This window comes from Oenanthe melanoleuca, unplaced genomic scaffold (assembly GCF_029582105.1).
Source record: "Oenanthe melanoleuca isolate GR-GAL-2019-014 unplaced genomic scaffold, OMel1.0 S036, whole genome shotgun sequence".
NCBI lineage: Eukaryota > Metazoa > Chordata > Aves > Passeriformes > Muscicapidae > Oenanthe > Oenanthe melanoleuca.
The window spans coordinates 54,235-72,465 of record NW_026612685.1 but is presented as its reverse complement, the minus strand read 5'-3'; the positions used below and the strand labels follow the sequence as shown (position 1 = coordinate 72,465).

The 18,231-nt window shown below is 52.9% G+C and overlaps 1 protein-coding gene across 1 annotated transcript in view; it reads left to right on the top strand.

Annotated features, from left to right (window-relative positions):
• LOC130266412 (zinc finger protein 135-like) overlaps positions 1–18,231 on the top strand; it is a 29,230-nt gene that overhangs the window by 913 nt on the left and 10,086 nt on the right. The gene's annotated exons all lie outside the window — the stretch shown is intronic.

Genomic DNA, 18,231 nt, shown 5'->3' with positions numbered 1-18,231 from the left:
GTTATCCTTTTGTTTTGGGCTTGGTTTTTCTCTCTTCTCCATCTCTTTGTGCTCCAAAAGCCAAGAGGGATTGATCTGTCACCTCAAAACCTCCCAAATCTAAGTAAAAACACCTCAATTTTGATTCAAAAGGATCAATCCAACTTCAAAGTGCCTTGTTCTCTCCTAAAAACAACTCCATCCCACATGAACCTTACTGGATTTCAGAGCCGCCAGGGTGATAAGTAGTTGGAAGGAGACTGGGAGAAATGGGATCTGAATTTGGAGCAGTGGGATCGAGATTGTGTGGGGCTGGCTGGGGAGGATGTATTTGATAGTAAATAAAACTTTGACAATTCCTGATTTCTGTCCCATTCTCTTTCCGTCAGTTCCAGTTCTGTTTTCAGTGGCACCTTCTCAGCTGATTGTGTTTGTGTCCTCCTTTCTCTCCTGCCTCTCTCTGCCTGCTCTGTTTCTCTCTCAGCAGCTTCCTCGAGCCAGGGCAGCTCCCACCAAAGACCCTGCCCTGAATCAATTCCCAGTGCAGGAGCTGCAACAGCCATGGGTGAAGTTCTGAAGGCTGTCAGTGAAATGTCCCTGTAAGATCTTGCTGCACTTGGCTTTTGGCCCCTTCTGAAGAGCTTTGCCTTCAAGGGCAGGAACATCTTTTCCTGGCTGGGAACTGGAATTCCAGAGCCTGGCAGTGTGAGCCCTGCAGGACCATGCAGACTGGGATCATGGGGGCTGGGATGACATGGACTGGGATCCTCCAGACTGGGACTGCACAGACTGGGACCAGATGGATCAGGGACATGCAGAGTGGAATTGTACAATCTGCGATCGCATGGACTGCGATTGTACAAACTGGGATCGCATGGACTGGGATGGCTGCTCCAGAACGATGCGAACCTAGGAGGTCCTGCCCCATGCATGGGTCCCTCCCAGGCCTGCACGGGAGCACAGCCAGAAGTCCCCAGAGTTAATGTGGAGGTCCCAGAGTGCTCACAGTGTGATCCTGGTGCTGATCCCTGTCCTGGTGCCAGCCTCAGTCTCACTCTCAGTCTCGGAGCACTCCTGGTGTCAGCCTCAGTTTCGGTTCTGATCCCATTGTCGATCTCAGTCTTGGAGTAGTCCCCGAGTGCTCCCTGTGCTCATTCCGGTCCTGGTGTCAGTCTCAGTGGGTCTTATAGTCGCGCCAGTCTCTGTGTTGGTTCTGGTGCCGCTCTCAGTCTCAGTCCCGGAGTTCTCCCATTGCCGGTTCTAGTGTCTGTCTTGGTCTCAGTCTTGGTCCCAGTTCCAGTTCTGGGGCTGGTTTGGACTCGATCTCAGTCCCAGTGCCAGTGGCAGTCTTGTAGATGTGCCGGTTTCTGTTCTGGTGTCAGTTCTGTTCCTAGTTTTGGTCTTGGTTCCAGTCCTGGGCCATTTTGTCGATGATAGAGAGACAGACAGAGACTGCGGGCTCATGATCAGAATCTAGATATATTGTGAGCTACATTTGCTTATGCAGCATTTTTACGAAGGCAGTAATTTTTTACTACATTCATTGGGTTAAACATCACTCAGACAGACTTTACATTTCTCCTTATTTAGCTCAATCTTCTTTCCTGTCGCCAGCCTCGATCCTATTTTCTTGTAATCGTCAAAGCTCTGTTTGTTCTTGCCAAGGCGTCCTGGTTATCAAACTGCAAATGCCAATTAAATCCACAGCACTCTCTGTCTCAGCTTCCACAGTGCTGGTCTCAGTCTGGGTCCGATAGCGGCGCCAGTCTCGGTGCCAGTGCCGGTTCTGTTTTCAGTCTTGGACTCAATGTCAGTCTTGTTCTGGGTTTTAGAGCGGTCCCAGTCCCAGTGCTGGTGTCGATGTTGGTCCCGGCGTGCTCCCACCAATCTCAGTCTCAGGCCCGGTCCCACATTGGTGCCTGTCTCGGTTCTGATGCTAGTATTAGTCTTGGTGCTGGTTCCAGTTCCACTGTCAGTCTCAGTCCTGGATTTCTCTTGATGCTGGTCCCAGTCCCAGAGCAGCCCTGGAGCCCTCCTGCTGCTGGTCTCAGTATTGGTGTTGTTCTCAGTCCCAGCCATTGTTACAGTTCTGGAGCGGTGCTGGTCTCAGTTCTGGTGTTGGTTCTGTTCCCAGTCTTGGTCTTGGTCTCCATTCTGATTTCAGCCTCAGAAATGGTGCTGTTGCTGGTTTGGGTGCTGGTCTCGGTCCCAAATCTTTTAGGCCCATTTATGTGAATTTATACCAAGCTGAGGTGTTTTAGGCTGGATTTTAGGCCCCTTCGGACAATGTTAGGCCCCTTTGGCTGATTTTAGGCCAATTCCTGCTGGAATTAGGCTGAATTTGTGCCCCTTTTAGGTGATTTTAGGCCAAACCAGGCCCCTTTAGGACCATGAAGCCTTTTGGCCCAGTTCCTTCCCCTCACAGTTCCCGCCCTTTTCTAACCCCGCCCCTTTCCCCTCAGTTTCTGCCCATTTATTAGCCCTGCCCATTGCTTTTCCCAGCCCCTGTCAATCATTATCCCCTCCAATTTCCTTGAGACCGAGCCCTTGTGTTTTCCCCGTCCCATTCCCCTCTAAGCTCTGCCCATCTCCTGGCTGGTTCTCTCTGAGCATGCTCAGAACACGCGTTAGTGCCTCCTGTGCGCCGCCATCTTTGATCCCAGTCCCTCCATCCGGCTCCAGCGTCTCCGAGAGCTGCGGTGGGGCTGGGGGGATCTATAGGGGATCTGTAGGGGATCTATAGGGGACTGGGGGGGGCTTAGGGTCTCTATATAGGATTTGGGCTTTTCTATAAGGGATTAGATGGGCTCTGGGGGGTCCCTAAAGGCGCTCTGGGAGGTCTGTAGGGGATCCACAGGGGCCTGGCGGATCCTATAGAAGGTCCAGGGTGGTCTCAGGGTTTCTAGAGGGGAATTTTGAGGTTCTTAAAGAGAATTTCTGGGTAGTTTGGTCTCTGTACAGGGAATTTGTGGGGTCCCTGTAGGTAATTTTCGGGTTCCTACTGAAAATTTTGTTGTCCTTAAACGGAATTTGGAAGTATCTTTGGAATTTTGGGGCTCGCATAAGGAAATTGTGGGGTAATTAAAGGGAATTTTGTGGGGTTTGTAGGGAATTTTGTGGCCTATATTGAGAATTTTGAGGATTATGGGGTCTCTACTGGGAATTTTTGGGGTTTTTTTTTTAGTTGAAACATGGGAATTGTTAGGTCTCTATTGAGATATTTTGCAATGTTGGGGTCCTCAAATGGAATTTTAGAGGACCTCATAGGGAGTTTTTGGGATTTGTGTACAGAAACATGGGTCCAAACATGGGAAGTTTGGGTTCTCTAGAGGAAATTTTTGGGATGTCCGTAGGGAATATTTGGGAATTTTGGTTCCAAATGTGGGAATTGGAGGGGTGAAGTTTGGGTGCCGAAATATGCCAGTGAAGAGCTGGCATGAAGCCTGTGTGTGGACGCCATTGAAGCCTCAGGCTGAAAATGGCAAGGGCTTGAAACTTTTCTCATGAGGCTTTCCCAGCCTGGGACAGTTTCTCTCTCATGCGGAGAGAGCTTTCCCAGGCTGAGACAGTTTCTCAGTTCCAGCCTGAGCCTTTCCCAGGATGATAACACTGGGGAAAAATAAAAAGGAATTAATAACAAGATTAACACCTGGGCTTCAATGATAAACAGTTCTCACGGTTTGTGAGAAAGTTTTGTTTTCTTCAATTATCCAATAGACTGCTGTTCTGTTTGCAGTTTGCGGAACACACTATAAGAGTGTCCGTGTCGTTCAATAAACTGCTTCTTTAGCCACCTAGCTAGAGGAGTCCGTGTCGTTATTTCTGCGAAATACATCGCGAGTAGCGACATTTGGAGGTTCTACCGAGATCGCCTTTCAGCGGAGCAGCGCGATCGGGACCGGCTTTGGAGCCTCGGATCGGCGAGCGAAGTCCCGCAGCCCGCGGAGCCCCTCAGCGCCAGGCCGAGGGATCCCGCAGACCCGCGGAGCCGAGCGCCGATCAAGCCCGGACGGAGAGCCGCAGACTGTTCTTTTTCCCCGCGAGAGAGGTACTGTGCTATCCCCCCTCCCTCTCAGCATAGCGGCTAGGTGGGAAATTCCGGGATGATGGGGAATCAGCAATCTAAGCAAGAACGAACCATACTTTCCTTATGGAGGGACGTTCTTAAAGGCTTGGATGCCCCAATCCCAGACCAGGACTTGGTAACTTTATTAGAATGGGCAAAAGAAAGTGGATTCCCTGAGAACGAAGGAGTGACTTTTTCTAAGAAAGCTTGGAAAGAATTAGGAGACCGATTGTATGAAGCTATATGTGAAGGGGAACCCTCAGCTGTCCCTATAATAAAAACCTGGGGGACCATCAATGTGAAATTGATGGAGGGTGAGTCAGGCTCTGAATGGAGCGAAACAGGACAAAGCGGGGACGAGTTTGATTGGTACCCCGAAAAACCCCCGCAGCCGGAGTCGCCCCCCCAAAAACCCCCGAGGGCGAAGCGTTTGTTGTTTAATGACTACGTTCCCGGCCCTCGATCAAAAGACTCTTTAGACGAACAAAGCACCAGCAGCGCGGGAGGACCCCCCCTAGTCGCTCCGCAGCACACCGAGGCATTCATCCCCAGGGGGGCAGGATTGCAACGGGCACAGAGACAGTCACTCGCTGACGTCACCACACCCACCGCCCCTCCATGGCCGGCAGAAGCGGCCCAAACGCCAGTTATCCCGCTGGATGTTGTCGAGCAGTTACTCGTTGCGGCCGCAACAGGTCGATCAGCGGCTTTTCGCGCGGCGTTGCTACCTTACGCGGCTGACACCTCCATGGAATCGCGGCGGATCGTGGGCGGCCAGGCTGTGGGGGCGGGCCCCATACCATCTGCGGGCCCGCCCCCAGGGACAGGGCAGCAGACACCGCCGGCCGTGCGGGCGGCAGTGCCGCCCCCTGAGCGGCGTTCGACATTCAGGTCCGCGATCCCGGAAGTTCTGGGTTCCCCTGCCGATCTCTCCGGGACGATGTTACCCCCCCCCTCGCCTGTATGGCCGCGTCCTGCCGCGCTGACGACGGCCGGTGCCACTGTTCCCGCGTCTTCAGCAGTGCCAGCGGCTCCTGTGATGTCTCCTGGCCGGCACGGATCGCCGCCATCGCTCTGGTCCGGTGCCGCGGATGCCGACAACCTGCACCCCTCCCGCCGGAGGCGTGGTCTCGTGTCGACCAGCAGGCATGGCAGAAATCCCCACGGGTTTTGGGAGATGGTCAGGATGGGAGCATTGGAAAAGGGGGATTGGGACCTCTTAGAGAAGGTGGGAATGCCGAGGGGAGGTGCCCTCCGAATGGAGGGAAATGGCCAGGATGACCCTGCGGAGCTCTCCCCGGTCCCGGGGGACGAGTTGTCACAGAGAAGTGACGACGATGCCCACGGGACGGGAGGGGCTCAGGTTTTTCCTGTTTTCAAAGGAGTCCCACAGACAGGGCAACAGGACAGGCACGATCCGATTGCCTGGCGGGTGGTGCAGGATTTGCAAGATAAAGTAGCACGATATGGGCTTGGTTCTACTCAGGTCATGCAAATTCTTAGAGTGCTGAATACAGATTTACTAGCACCCTATGATATTAGACATATAGCCCAGGTGCTGTTTCAGCCTGTGCAGTTCAGAGTATTTGAAGATACCTGGACGCAGATGGCTGACAGGGCTGCTGCAGATAATATAGGACGGTCTCGGGAGGATCCCAGGCATGCTGTGGGTCGGGAAGTTCTGCTGGGTCAGTTTCGCTTTGCCAGCCCTGACCTGCAGGCCACCTGGGACCCTCTGATTCTTGAGCAATGCCAAAAAGTAGGTTTTGCAGCAATTTTAAAAACAATAGAGGCTGCAGCTCCTAAGCCGAGATATGTGAAAATTACTCAGGGCCCCACTGAGCCATTTTTGCAATTTGTTGAGAAGGTGGCAGCAGCCCTGGAAAAGCAGGTTGAGGATGATGTTCTCAGGCAGTTGTTGTGTAAGCAGCTAGCCAGAGACAATGCTAATGCAGATTGTGCTAAGATTATACAGGCCTTGCCAGGGGACCCTTCACTGACTGATATGGTGCAGGCATGTGCTAAGGTAGGAACTATAGACCATCAGATCTCTACTTTAGCAGCTGCTATATGGCATCATCAGAAGATGCCAAGGGGTGGATATCAGAAACAGAAAAAACCTGGCAAGAAGCCAAATCAGGAGCAGGCTAATAGGCCTACCTTCTTGTGTGCAAAATGCAAAAAGCCAGGTCATTATGCAAACCAATGCAAATCAAAGAAACCTTTTTTTGGCCAGGGAAACGAAAAGACGAGCGTTGCGGGGTACAGCGCGCAGATACAAGCAGTACCCCAGAATCTGGCAATGACACAGGTTTCCTCAGGCAACATGCAGCCAGCACCCATGGCTCAGCCGGCGTGGATGTATACACCGCAGACACAGTCATCTTAGACATCTTACACAAGGTTCCTCTGAATGCCACTGGGCCTCTGGGCCAGGGGCTGAGTGCACTACTCATAGGAAGGTCTAGTGCCACTCTTCAGGGAATCTTTGTTCACCCTGGAGTCATTGATGCTGACTTCACAGGTCAAATATATGCTATGGTTTCTACGCCTTCTCCCCCTGTCACTATTCCAGCAGGAACTCAAATTGCTCAACTTGTGCCTTTTCATTCATCTGTTCTCAGGGCAGATCAACGAGATCGCAAAGACGGTGGTTTCGGATCCACAGGACCGCCACAAGTCTTTTGGACAATGAATATCTCCGATCAGCGCCCACAGATGATGTGCACTTTGACCCTCTCAGGTGCCACCCCATCTCAGATTCAACTCAGAGGTTTGATTGATACCGGGGCAGATGTAACGGTGATTTCTCTTTCTGCCTGGCCTCCCACATGGCCCCTGGCACCTCTTGGCCAAGCCATTGCAGGCTTGGGAGGCACAGCACAGACCTTTATTAGTCAAAGGCCTGTGTTGATCAAAAATATGGAAGGGCAGACGGCTACAGTCCGACCCTACATCACTGCAGCCCCTATCAACCTCTGGGGATGGGATGTGTTGGCAGCCTGGGGTGTGCGCATTGAAACAAATTTTTAATTGGGGTCACTGAAATGAAGGGCAAAAATTATTCTATGATGCCTTTACAGTGGTTGACTGATACCCCTGTTTGGCAGAAATAGTGGCCCCCACCAAAAATTAAGTAGATAGCCCTTTGTCAATTTTTTTTTTGTGACCATTTTGGTCATTGATTTGAAGGATGGCTTTTCCACAATCCCCTTGTGCCCTGAGGACAGACCAAAATTCATGTTTTTACAGTGCCTGCAAATTCTGTGATGGGACAGAGATATCAATTGAAAGTTTTGCCACAGGGTTGCCAATTAGCCTGACACACTGCAGCAGGCTGCAGCAAGTTTTTTACTCACCAGGTATACGAAGTGGATCCTTCCATTGATATCTCTGTGTTTATCAGCACTCCGGATTTACATCCTACAGGTATCATTGGCCAGTCACCTGGGAGGATGAGTCTGGTTTGCAAATGCTGGAAGGCCATGAGACAGGTTCTGCTCAGATAATTGAGTTGAAAGCAGTCACAATGGCATTCCAACAAATTTCTCAGGTACTTTTGAATTTGGTCAAAAAGTTTTTATATAAACAGAAAAGGGGAGTGGCTGGTGAAGAACCACACAGCCGATTGGGAAAAGTTTTGTATACCTTCAATCACCTTACTGTGCCACAAGATTCTAATAATCTTGTTTTTGTGAGTTATTTCACTTTCTTACAGGCTGCAGATGATACATGCCTGCCTCATCGTTTGGGGCAGTGGGTACCCTTGCGTCTCAACGGATACTGGGATGCACTGCCTGCCTGCAAGGTGTGTCCGCCCTGACCTGCGACATCAGGGACAGAATGCAGCCGAAGCACAGTCTTCAAATGCTGAACAATATGCCAATCACCAGCCAGACGATCCCTCTGCAAGCAGAGGATGAGCATTCATCTGTTTCTTTGGAAATGTTTTAGCTTTGGGACATTGTTAAATGAGCTCTTTTGAAATATATTAAGAAATTATAAGTTTGGAAAATGGTGATGGGTTTTGCTATCAATGTTAGCACTGAGTTTCTCAAAAAGCACCAGGTGTGAGGATTTCCCTGAGTGCTTCAGGCATCCACAGATCTCCAGAGTGGTGTTTGTTCTCCTCCACATAGGGCCCCCGTGGAGGACTACAAGCACTTCTTTTCTTTTCTTTTTTTAAAAACTATAAGGGGGACTTGTGGACGCCATTGAAGCCTCAGGCTGAAAATGGCAAGGGCTTGAAAAAGCTTTTCTCATGAGGCTTTCCCAGCCTGGGACAGTTTCTCTCTCATGCGGAGAGAGCTTTCCCAGGCTGAGACAGTTTCTCAGTTCCAGCCTGAGCCTTTCCCAGGATGATAACACTGGGGAAAAATAAAAAGGAATTAATAACAAGATTAACACCTGGGCTTCAATGATAAACAGTTCTCACGGTTTGTGAGAAAGTTTTGTTTTCTTCAATTATCCAATAGACTGCTGTTCTGTTTGCAGTTTGCGGAACACACTATAAGAGTGTCCGTGTTGTTCAATAAACCGCTTCTTTAGCCACATAGCTAGAGGAGTCTGTGTTGTTATTTCTGCGAAATACATCGTGAGTAGCAACACCTGTGAGACCCAGGGGTCATCCCAAAGACCCCCAGACAAACAGCAGAGCAAACTAAAAGGAACAATGTGCAAAGAGGCGTGAAACTAATTTCCATATGGAGCGACGAGGGGATGGATTTGTATGAGGCGAATTGTGTATTCCTGGTTTGTAGAGAATAAAAGGAGAGGTGCAGGTGGCCACAGGTGTGAGTGTTTTTGGAGGAGCTATCCCCCACGCGCCGCAGCGCTGAATAAATATACACCTACTCTTAGAACTTCTTTTTGAGGGTTTTAGAGTGTTTTTCTGTGCTTCACCATGACCCCTCCCCAGACCTTCCCCGGCCCTTCCCAGGACCCCCCACCCAAGACCCCTCACCAAGCCCCCCACGACCCCACCCAAGACTCCAAGACTCCTCCTCAAAGTCCCTCCAGAACCCTCCCAACTCCTCCCAAAACCTTCCAAGGACCCCCCCAGCCCCCTTCCAAAACCCAGCCCAGGACCCACCACGAGCCCTCCCGAAAGTGCCCCCACGACCCTACTCAGGACCCACTGACCACCCTAGACCCCTCCCAAACCCTCCCCACGATCCCACCGACGACTCCCCTGACCCTTATAGGACCCCCAGACCCTCCCAAAGTCCCCCCAATACCCCATCCAGACTCCCCCTAGACCTCTCCCCAAACCCCCCTATGATCTCTCCCAGACCCCTCCCAAAAGCCCCCCCAGACTCCTCCAAAATCCCCCTCCAAGACCCCTCTCAGAACCCCCAGACACCCCCAGGCCCCTCCCAGATGCCCCCAAACCCCCCTGACCCCTCTTTGGACCCATCCCCAATCCCAACCCGGGACCCTCCAGAGCCTCCCCGGATCCCCCGAGGCTCCCAAAACCCTCCAAGGACGCCCCAGAGCCCCCAGTATCCCCCCACAAACCCCCCGACCTCAGCAAGATCCTCTCAGGACCCACCCAAAACCTCCCCCAGGACCCGTGTGAGACCACCAGACCCCTCCCCAAGACCTTCCAGACCCCTCCCAAAGTCCCTCCCCCAAACTCCCCCCCAAACCCTCTGAGAACTCCCCCCAGACCCTCCTCAAGACACCCCCAGAGCTCTCCCAGACGCCCCCCACCCCCGGCCCGCCTCCCCGCCCCCGCCCCTCCCCCACCTGTCCCTGCGCCGCCTCAGCAGCTCCTGCAGCCCCTCGTCCTCTCCCGGCACCTGCCCCGCTCTCTGCAGCACCTCCCTCAGCGCCCTCCCGAGCCGGGGGAGGGGCCGGGGGAGGGGCCGCCCTCTCCATGGCCGGCCCCGGGGCAGAGGCGCCACTCCCGCCTGGCTTCTCATTGGCTGCAGCGCGCGGGATGCGGGTGTTGCTGAGGGGAACCGCGCGCTGATTGGTTGGTTCGGCGAGGGGCGCGCCGCTATTGGCTAGGAGGGGCCCGCGCGCTCGGCGGCAACAGCGTGAGGGGAGAGTGGTTGAGGAGGGAACAGAGGTAGGGCTGGGGGGAAATGGGGGGATTTGGGGGGGAATGTGAAGGGGAATTGAGGGGTCTGACGTGGGTCAGGGGGGAAATGGGGGAGTTTGGGGGGGGGAATCTGAGGGGAATTGAGGAGTCTGAGGTGCTTTTGGGGAGGCTTTGGTGGGAAATGGGGGAATTTAGGGGGGTCTGTTTGGAATTGAGGAGTGTGAGGTCGGTCTGGAATGGACTCGGGGGGCTTTGTGGGGAATTGAGGGATCCGAGGTGGGGCCATGGGGAAATGAGGTGCATTGGGGATCTCTGAGTGGAACTGAGGGGTCGGGGGAATTTTTTGGGGGAAATGGGGTATCTGAGGTGGAGCCGGGGGGGGACATGGGGGAAACTGGGGGGGGGTCTGAGGGGAAGTGAGGGGTCTGAAGTGGGTCCCGAATGGATATGGGGCGATTTGGGGGGGTCTGAGGGGAATTGAGGACTCTGAGGTGCATTTGGGGAGGTTTGGCAAAAATGCCCGGAAACACCCCAAATCCCAGAGCAACTCCCAAAATCCCTGCGAAGCACCTCAAACTGCCCCTGAGTACCCCAAACAGCCCAAACTCCCAGAGGAATGACATGAAGATCTCCTTCGCCAAAAAGTGACCCAAACCCACCTGAAACACCTTCAAACTCCTAAAAAATGGGCCTGGAATACCCCAAAATTCTAGAGAAACGCTTCAAAACTGCCCCTCAATAAGCCAAAACGGCCCCGAAACACCCCAAATCCGTTCAGGCTTCCACAAAATCAACTAGAAACATCCCAAAATCCCATAGAAACACCCTAAAATCCCTCCAACCCACCACAAAATGCCTCAAAGCTGGCCCCAAATATTCCAAAATTGCCCAAAACCAGCCCCAAAAGCCTAAAATCGCAGAAAACTGCCCCAGAAATGGTCCTGACCCTGCCCCAAACCTCCTACCTGCCCCCACTCCCCCAGGTAAGTTCAGCTCGGACCAAATCCTCCTTTCTTTATCCCATATCGTTTTTTTAATCTCAAATCCTCCTTTTCCCAACCACAAAATCCTTCTTTGTGCACCCCAAACGCCCTTTTCAGACCCCAAATTCTCCTTTTCATACCTCAAATATTCAGTGCCTCCCAAATGCATTTTCCCACCCCAAAATCTCCTTTTCCCAACCCAAATCCCCTGTTTCCACCCAAATCCTTTCCTGTCCGCCCAAAATCCTCTTTTCCCACCGAAAATCTCTTTTTTCAATCCCAAATCTCCTTTTCCCACCGAAATCCTGACCTCAAATCTTCAAACCCCACCTGAAACCATTTTTTCCTCCCCCAAATCTCCTTTTCCATCCCAAAATCTCATTTTTATATCTCAATTTCTTCCCCTTTTACCCCAAAATCTCCTTTTTCCACTGCAAATCCCCTTTTTAGGATTCCCCAGGTGGTTTTGGGGTTCCCCAGGGGTATTTTGGGTTTTTCTCACCTCCAGCATTGTACCCAGGGTGTGTCTGCAGACATTGCATCTGGACCTGCCCCCACCCCAAAATCAATCCCAAAGCAACCCCAAATAAACCCCAAATGACCCCTGCTGTGTCCCCCAGGATGGAATGGTTTTGGAGGGGAGTTTGGGGTCAGGTGGGTTTGACCCCAAAGTTTGGGGATACGGGAGGTTTGATTCTAAAGTTTTGGGGGGTTTGACACCCCAGGCTTTGGGATCTGGGGGTTTGACCCCAAAATTTTGGGATCGGGGGGGTTGGACACCCCAAATATTTAAAATCCCAGAGTTTAGGAATTGGGGGGGTTTGACACCTCACGGTTTGGAGTCTGAGGGGTTTGATCCTAAAATTTGTGGTCAAGGCTGTTTTACACCTCAGGATTTGGGGTTTAGGGCTGATGGTCCCAAAGTTTGGGATTTGGGGGGTTGGACACCAAATTATGGGGATTTGGAGGGTTTAATCCCAGAACTTCGAAATTGAGTGGGGGTGGGTGATCCTAAAATTTGAGATTTGGGGGTATTGACACCCCAGGATCTGGGTTTTGGGGAGTTTTGACCCCAGAATTTGGGGATCAGGGGGCTTTAACCCCAAATTTTGGGATCAGAGGAGTTGGACACCCCAAATATTTCTGCCAGAGAGGACCCCGAGGCCGGACCATCCGCTGCGCAGGACCAGCTGAAACCACGGCGCAGGGTCCAGGGGAGCCGTGGCGCTCATGGTCAGCGCCAGCACGCAGCAGCGCGCTGCCACTGCCTGCACACACGTGACGCATGAGGGGTTCCTGCTGCGCAAGCATGATCTCGACGGCGCTGGCAAGAAGGCATCCAACAGATCTGGGGGTTCTCCAGGGGTTGGGGTTTGTGGGTGATCCACCGGAATTTGGGGGTTCCCCAAGGGTTGGGGTTCTCCAAGGGCTGGGGGTTCATGAAGGGTTGGGCATCATCAAGATGACGGGTCCAGCAATGGAAGGCGTTCACTAAGGATTGGGGTTCACCAAGAGTTGGGGTCCATCAATGGAAGACGTTTATCGAGGGCTGGGGTTTATTGATGGAAGGGGTTCTACAAAGGTTGAGGTTCACCAAGAGTTGAGGTTCACCAACGGTTTGGGTTCATCAAAACTTAGGGGTTCACCAACGGTTGGCGGACATCACTGGAAGGGGTTCTCCAGGGGTTGGAGCTCATTGATGTTCCACTGGAATTTGATGGTTCATCAAGAGCTAGGTGTTCATCAAGAGTTGGGGTTCATCAATGTTCCACCAAAATTTGGGGGTTTATCAAGGGCTAGGGTTTCACCAAAAGTTGGGGGTCCAACAATGATGGGGTTCACCAAGAGCTGAGGTTTACCAAGAGTTGAGGGTTCTCCAAGGGTTGGGGTCCATCAATGATGGGATTCACCAAGGGTTGGGGTTCATCAAAAATCCACCAGAATTTGGGGGTTCATCAAGTGTTGGGGGTTTTCCAAGGGTTGGGGTCTATCAATGGAAGACATTCACCAAAAGTTGGAGTTCACCAAGAGTTGGGGGGTTCATCAAGAACTGGGGTTTCTCCAAGGGTTGGGGTCCATCAGTGATGGGGTTCACCAACAGTTAGGGGTCCATCAACGGAAGGGATCCACCAGAATTTGAATTTTGATTAATCAACAAAAGCAATTGACCAAAATACGCTATTCACCAACAATACAAACATATCAAACACAACCCACCTAAATTTTTGGGGGTTCACCACCCAAGGGTTGGGGTTCACCAAGGGTTGGGGTTCACCAAGAGTTGAGGGTTCTCCAAGCATTGGGGTTCACCAAGAGTTGAGGGTTCTCCAAGCGTTGGGGTTCACCAAGGGTTGGGGTTCACTAAGAGTTGGGGTTCACCAAGAGTTGAAGATTCTCCAAGAGCTGGGAGTCCATCAGTGATGGGGTTCACCAAGAGTTGAGGGTTCTTCAAGGGCTGGGGATTCTCCAAGGATTGAGGTTCATCAATGATCCATCAGAATTTAGGGGTTCATCAAGAGTTGAGAGTTCACCAAGATTTGAGGGTCCATCAGTGATGGAGTTCACCAAGAGTTTGGGTTCATCTAGATTTGAGGGTTCTCCAAGGGTTGAGGTTCACCAAGACTTGAATGTTCACCAAGAGTTGGGGGTCCATCATGATGGGGTTAACCAAGGGTTGGAGTTCACCAAGAGAGGAGGATTCACCAAGAGTTGAGGGTCCATCAATGGAAGGGTTCCATCAGAATTTAGGGGTTCACCAAGAGTTGAAGGTTCTCCAAGGGTTGGGATTTATCAATGATCTACCAGAATTTGGGGGTTCACCAAGAGTTGGGGTCCATCAATGGAAGAGACTCACCAAGAGTTGAGGGTCCATCAATGATGGGGATCACCAAGAGTTGGGGTTCACCAAGAGTTGGGGTTCACCAAGAATTGGGAATTCTTGAAGAATTGGGAGTTCTCTAAGGATTGAGGGTCCATCAATGGAAGGGATCCACCATAATTCAAATTTTGGTCAACCAACAAAAACCATTGACCAAAATCCGCGATCCACCAACGCTACAAACACTCCAAACCCAAAAAAACTTTTTTGGGGGGTTCCACCCAACCCCGCGAGCAGGTCCTGGGTGAACCTCTACTGCGTGCTGGCCAAGGGTGACCTGGGCTTCTACAAGGACGCCAAGGGCCTGGCGGCCGGCGCCACGCATGCCGGCAAGCCGCTGCTCAGCCTGCACCGCGCCGCCAGCGACGTGGCCAGCGACTACAAGAAGAAGAAAAACGTCTTCAAGCTCAAGTGAGCGCCGAGCTGCGGTGGTTTTTGGGGGGCTGGTGTGGTTTTTGGGGGTGTGATGTCATTCTTTTGGGGGTGTGATGCGGTGCTTTGGGGGGTGATGTCATTTTGGGGGGTGTGATGTCACTTTTGGGATCTCGTGTTGATTCGGATGAGTTCTGTTGACATTTTTGGGTCTCTGATGCCATTTTTGGCATGTCTGTCATTTTTGGGGCCTCGTGTTCATTTTGGGGCCTCTGATGTCATTTTGGGGTTTTTGATGTAATTTTTTGGGTGTCTGGTGTCACTTTTGGGGTTTCTGTCGCCATTTTTGGCATCTGCTGTTGATTTGGATCAGTTCTGATGTTACTTTTGGGGTCTCTGATGTAATTTTTGGAGTCTCCTGTTGATTTTAGTGGGTGTCTGATGTCACTTTTGGGGTGTCTGATGTCATTTTTGTGGTCTTGTGCTGATTTTGGGGTGTCTGATTCCACTTTGGGGGTCTCTGATGCCATTTTTGGGTCTCTGATGTAATTTTTGGGGTCTCATGTTGATTTTCATGTTTTTGATGTCACTTTTCGGTCTCTGATGTCATTTTTGGGGTGTCGGATGCCACTTTTGGAGTTTCTGATGTCATTTTTTGGGACTTGTGTTGATTTTGGCGCCTCTGATTTCATTTTGGGATCTTGTGTTGATTTTGGGCTCTCTGATGCCATTTTTGGGGTCTCTGGTGCCACTTTCGGGGTCTCCCGCTGCCTTTGGTAGCTCTGATGTCCCCAAGTCCAGGTGGCCTCGGTGACACTGTCCCTGTCTTGCAGGACCGGCGACGGGAACAAGTTCCTGCTGCAGGCCAAGGACGAGGTGCGGATTTGGGGGAACCTGGTTGGGTTTTGGTGGGTCTGATGTTGGCTTTGGGGGGTTTCATGGTGATTTTGGGGGTCTTTGTAGGGTTTTGGGGGGCTCTCAGGGGGGTTTCTGGGGTCTCATGGTGACTTTGGGGGTCTCATGGGGGATTTGGGTTGTGATTACAGGGGTCTTATTGTGATTTTGGAGTGGTTTAGGGATGCCTCGGTGATTTGGGGAGTCTTGTGGGGATTTTAGGGTGTCTGATGGTTATTTTGGGGGTCTCATGCTGGTTGTGAGGGGTTTCATGGTGATTTTTGGGGTCTTTTTAGGGTTTTGGGAGGTCTCATGGGTGTTTCAGGTGTCTTTGAAGTGTTTTGGGGTTCTCATGGTGATTTTGGGGGGTCTCATGGAGGTTTTGATGGTTCTCAGGGTGTTTTTGGGATGTCTGACCCCATTTTCCATGTCTCTAACCCCATTTCCTATCTCTCTAACTCCATTTTCAGGGTGCCTCACCCCATTTTCCATGTCCCTGACCCCATTTTCAGGGTGTCTTACCCCGTTTTTTGGTTTTCAGGAGTACATGCAGGGCTGGCTGCGGGCTGTGGCCGCCAGTGTCCTTGAACACGCCGAGCTGGCCCGGTGGCAGCAGGGCCTCCTCACCACCTGCTCCACTGATGAGGGGCTCCCGCGGCACGACCCCGACCGGCCCCGACGGAAGTGACCCACCCAAAACCCCAAATTTGGGGTCCCAAGCCCCCCCTCAAAACCCCAATTGTGGGGTGCCGGTCCTTCCCAAACCCTGGATTTGGGGTCCCAGCCTCCCAGTTTTGGTGTCCTGAGCTCTGGGTTTGGAGTCCTGAGCCCTGGGTTGGGGTCCTGGTCCTTTCCAAAACCCAATTTTGGGGTCCCAAACCCTAAATTTGGGGTCCTACCCCCTCCCAAAATCCCACCTGTGGGGTCCCAGTCCTTACTAAATCTCGATTTTGTGGTCCTGAGTTCTGGGTTTGGGGTCCTGATTCCCGGATTCGGTGTCCTGGTCCTTCCCAAACCCCAGTTTTGAAGTCCTGAACTCTAAATTTGGGGTCCTGGTCCTTCCCAAATCCCCAATTGTGGGGTCCTGGCCCCCTCTGATCTCCAGTTTTGGGGTCCCGGCCCTTCCCAAACACTGGACTGGGGGTGCCAAGCCCTGGTTTTGGGGTCCGGCCCCCCCTAAAACCTCAATTTTGGGGCTCAGCCCCCTTCTCCCAAAGCTCAAGTTTGGGGTTCTGGCCCCCCTGAGCCCAAATTTTGGGGTCCAAGTCCCCCCTTTCCCCCAGCACAAGCCATAGAGATCCAGGGGGGCCCCAGCGCTGCCATTGTACAAATGTAATAAAGCACCTGCTGCACCCCAAAACGAGCCTGGGGCATTTGGGGTGTCCTGAGGGGAGTTTGGGGTGTCCTGGGGGGGATTTAGGATCAACTGGGGGAGATTTGAGAGGGATTGGGGAGGTTAGAATCGACTGGTGGGGGTTAGGATGGGATGGGGAGGTTTAGGACCGACTGGGCGGGGTTAGGGGAAACTGGGGCGATTAGGGACCCACTGAGGTGTGGTTTAAATGTAACTGGGAAAGGTTTAGGACAAACTGGGCCCACCCAGTCCATCCCAGTCCCTCCAAGTCCATCCCAGTCAATCCCAGTCCCGCTCCAAGGGACGGGCCAAACCTGCCCTGAACAAACGTGCAGGACCTGGAGCGATTCCGGTCCCTGTATGGCTGCTGGTCTCAGTCCCGGTCCCAGACCCGGATCTGGGCCCGGCTTTGGTCTCGGTCTCTGTCCCGGTTCTGATGCAGCTCTCGGTTCCGGTCCCCGGGGATTTTCGGCTCCTTTGGCTGATTTTAGGACGAATCTGGTGGATTTAGGGTGGATTTTAGATCCCTTGCAGTGATTTCAAAACATTCAGGTGGCATTTCAGGCTCATCTGGGTGATTTTAGACCAAACCGGATCAATTGAGGACTGAGCGGTGCTTTGGCACCGCCCCTTCCCCTCACAGTTCCCGCCCCTTCCTCTCCCAGTTCCCGCCCTTCCCTTGACCCATCCCCTCCCAGTTCGGGGTTCGGAACGGGACAGGAGGAGGGAGGGAGGAAGAGGCGGAGCGGCAGCAGAAGCAGGAGGGGACAAGGAACGATTCGAGCACCAGCCCAGAGCTGCCTGAACTTGCAGCGCCCCCGGGACCAACGCCCCCCATCCCGCAGGTGCCTGGAGAGGGGGAGCTCGCCCCAAATATCCTGGGACGGTCCTTGCGTTGGGGATTTTTGGGGGGGATGTTTGGATGTTGCCGGGCTCCAGAGGCGCAGATGGCCCTCGGGAGGACATCGGGGGGTCCCCGGGAGGTGTTTTTGGGGGTCCCGGTGGGTGCGGGCAGAGCCCCGTTGGGGGACAGGAGGATGCGGGTCCCCCCGCTGTGGGGGTTGGGCTTCCCGGGCCGGGCCCTGCGAGCTCTGCCGGGGCCACGTGGGGAGCGCGCAGGAGCGGCGGGATCGGCGGGGGGACAGCGGTTATGGGGAGCCCCGGGAGAGGTGCGGCTTCCCTGAGCGGGAGCGCAGACACAGGAGAGCCCCAGAAGGGCAAAGCGGGGAGCCCGAGAGGGGGGACCCCTGGCATTGCCGGGACCCCGGCGGGGGGTGCTGGGGCTGGAGGGGCGGCATGGCCGGGAAAGGGCTTCGGGGCTCCCGGTGCCGCCAGTGGCTGCTCCCAGCATGAGCCCAGTTGCTCCCCGCGTGTGCTTCCAGTTTCCTCGGCACTCCCAGCATCAGCCCGGTCACTCCCGGCCATTCCCTGTTATGATGGAATTTACCACAGCACGGTCCCAGTTACTTCCAGTTTGTCCCAAGGTCACCGAAACTGGGAGGAAAAACAAAAAGCACGTTCCCAAACTTTAAATTTATTATCTGGACAGGATATTGTGGCCAGGATCTAGCACAGAAATCATCTCATCCACACATAACCCGTGTGTGCAGAGAGAATCATTCCATGACACTCCGTTTTTAGGAAATTTTTCAGTTCTTT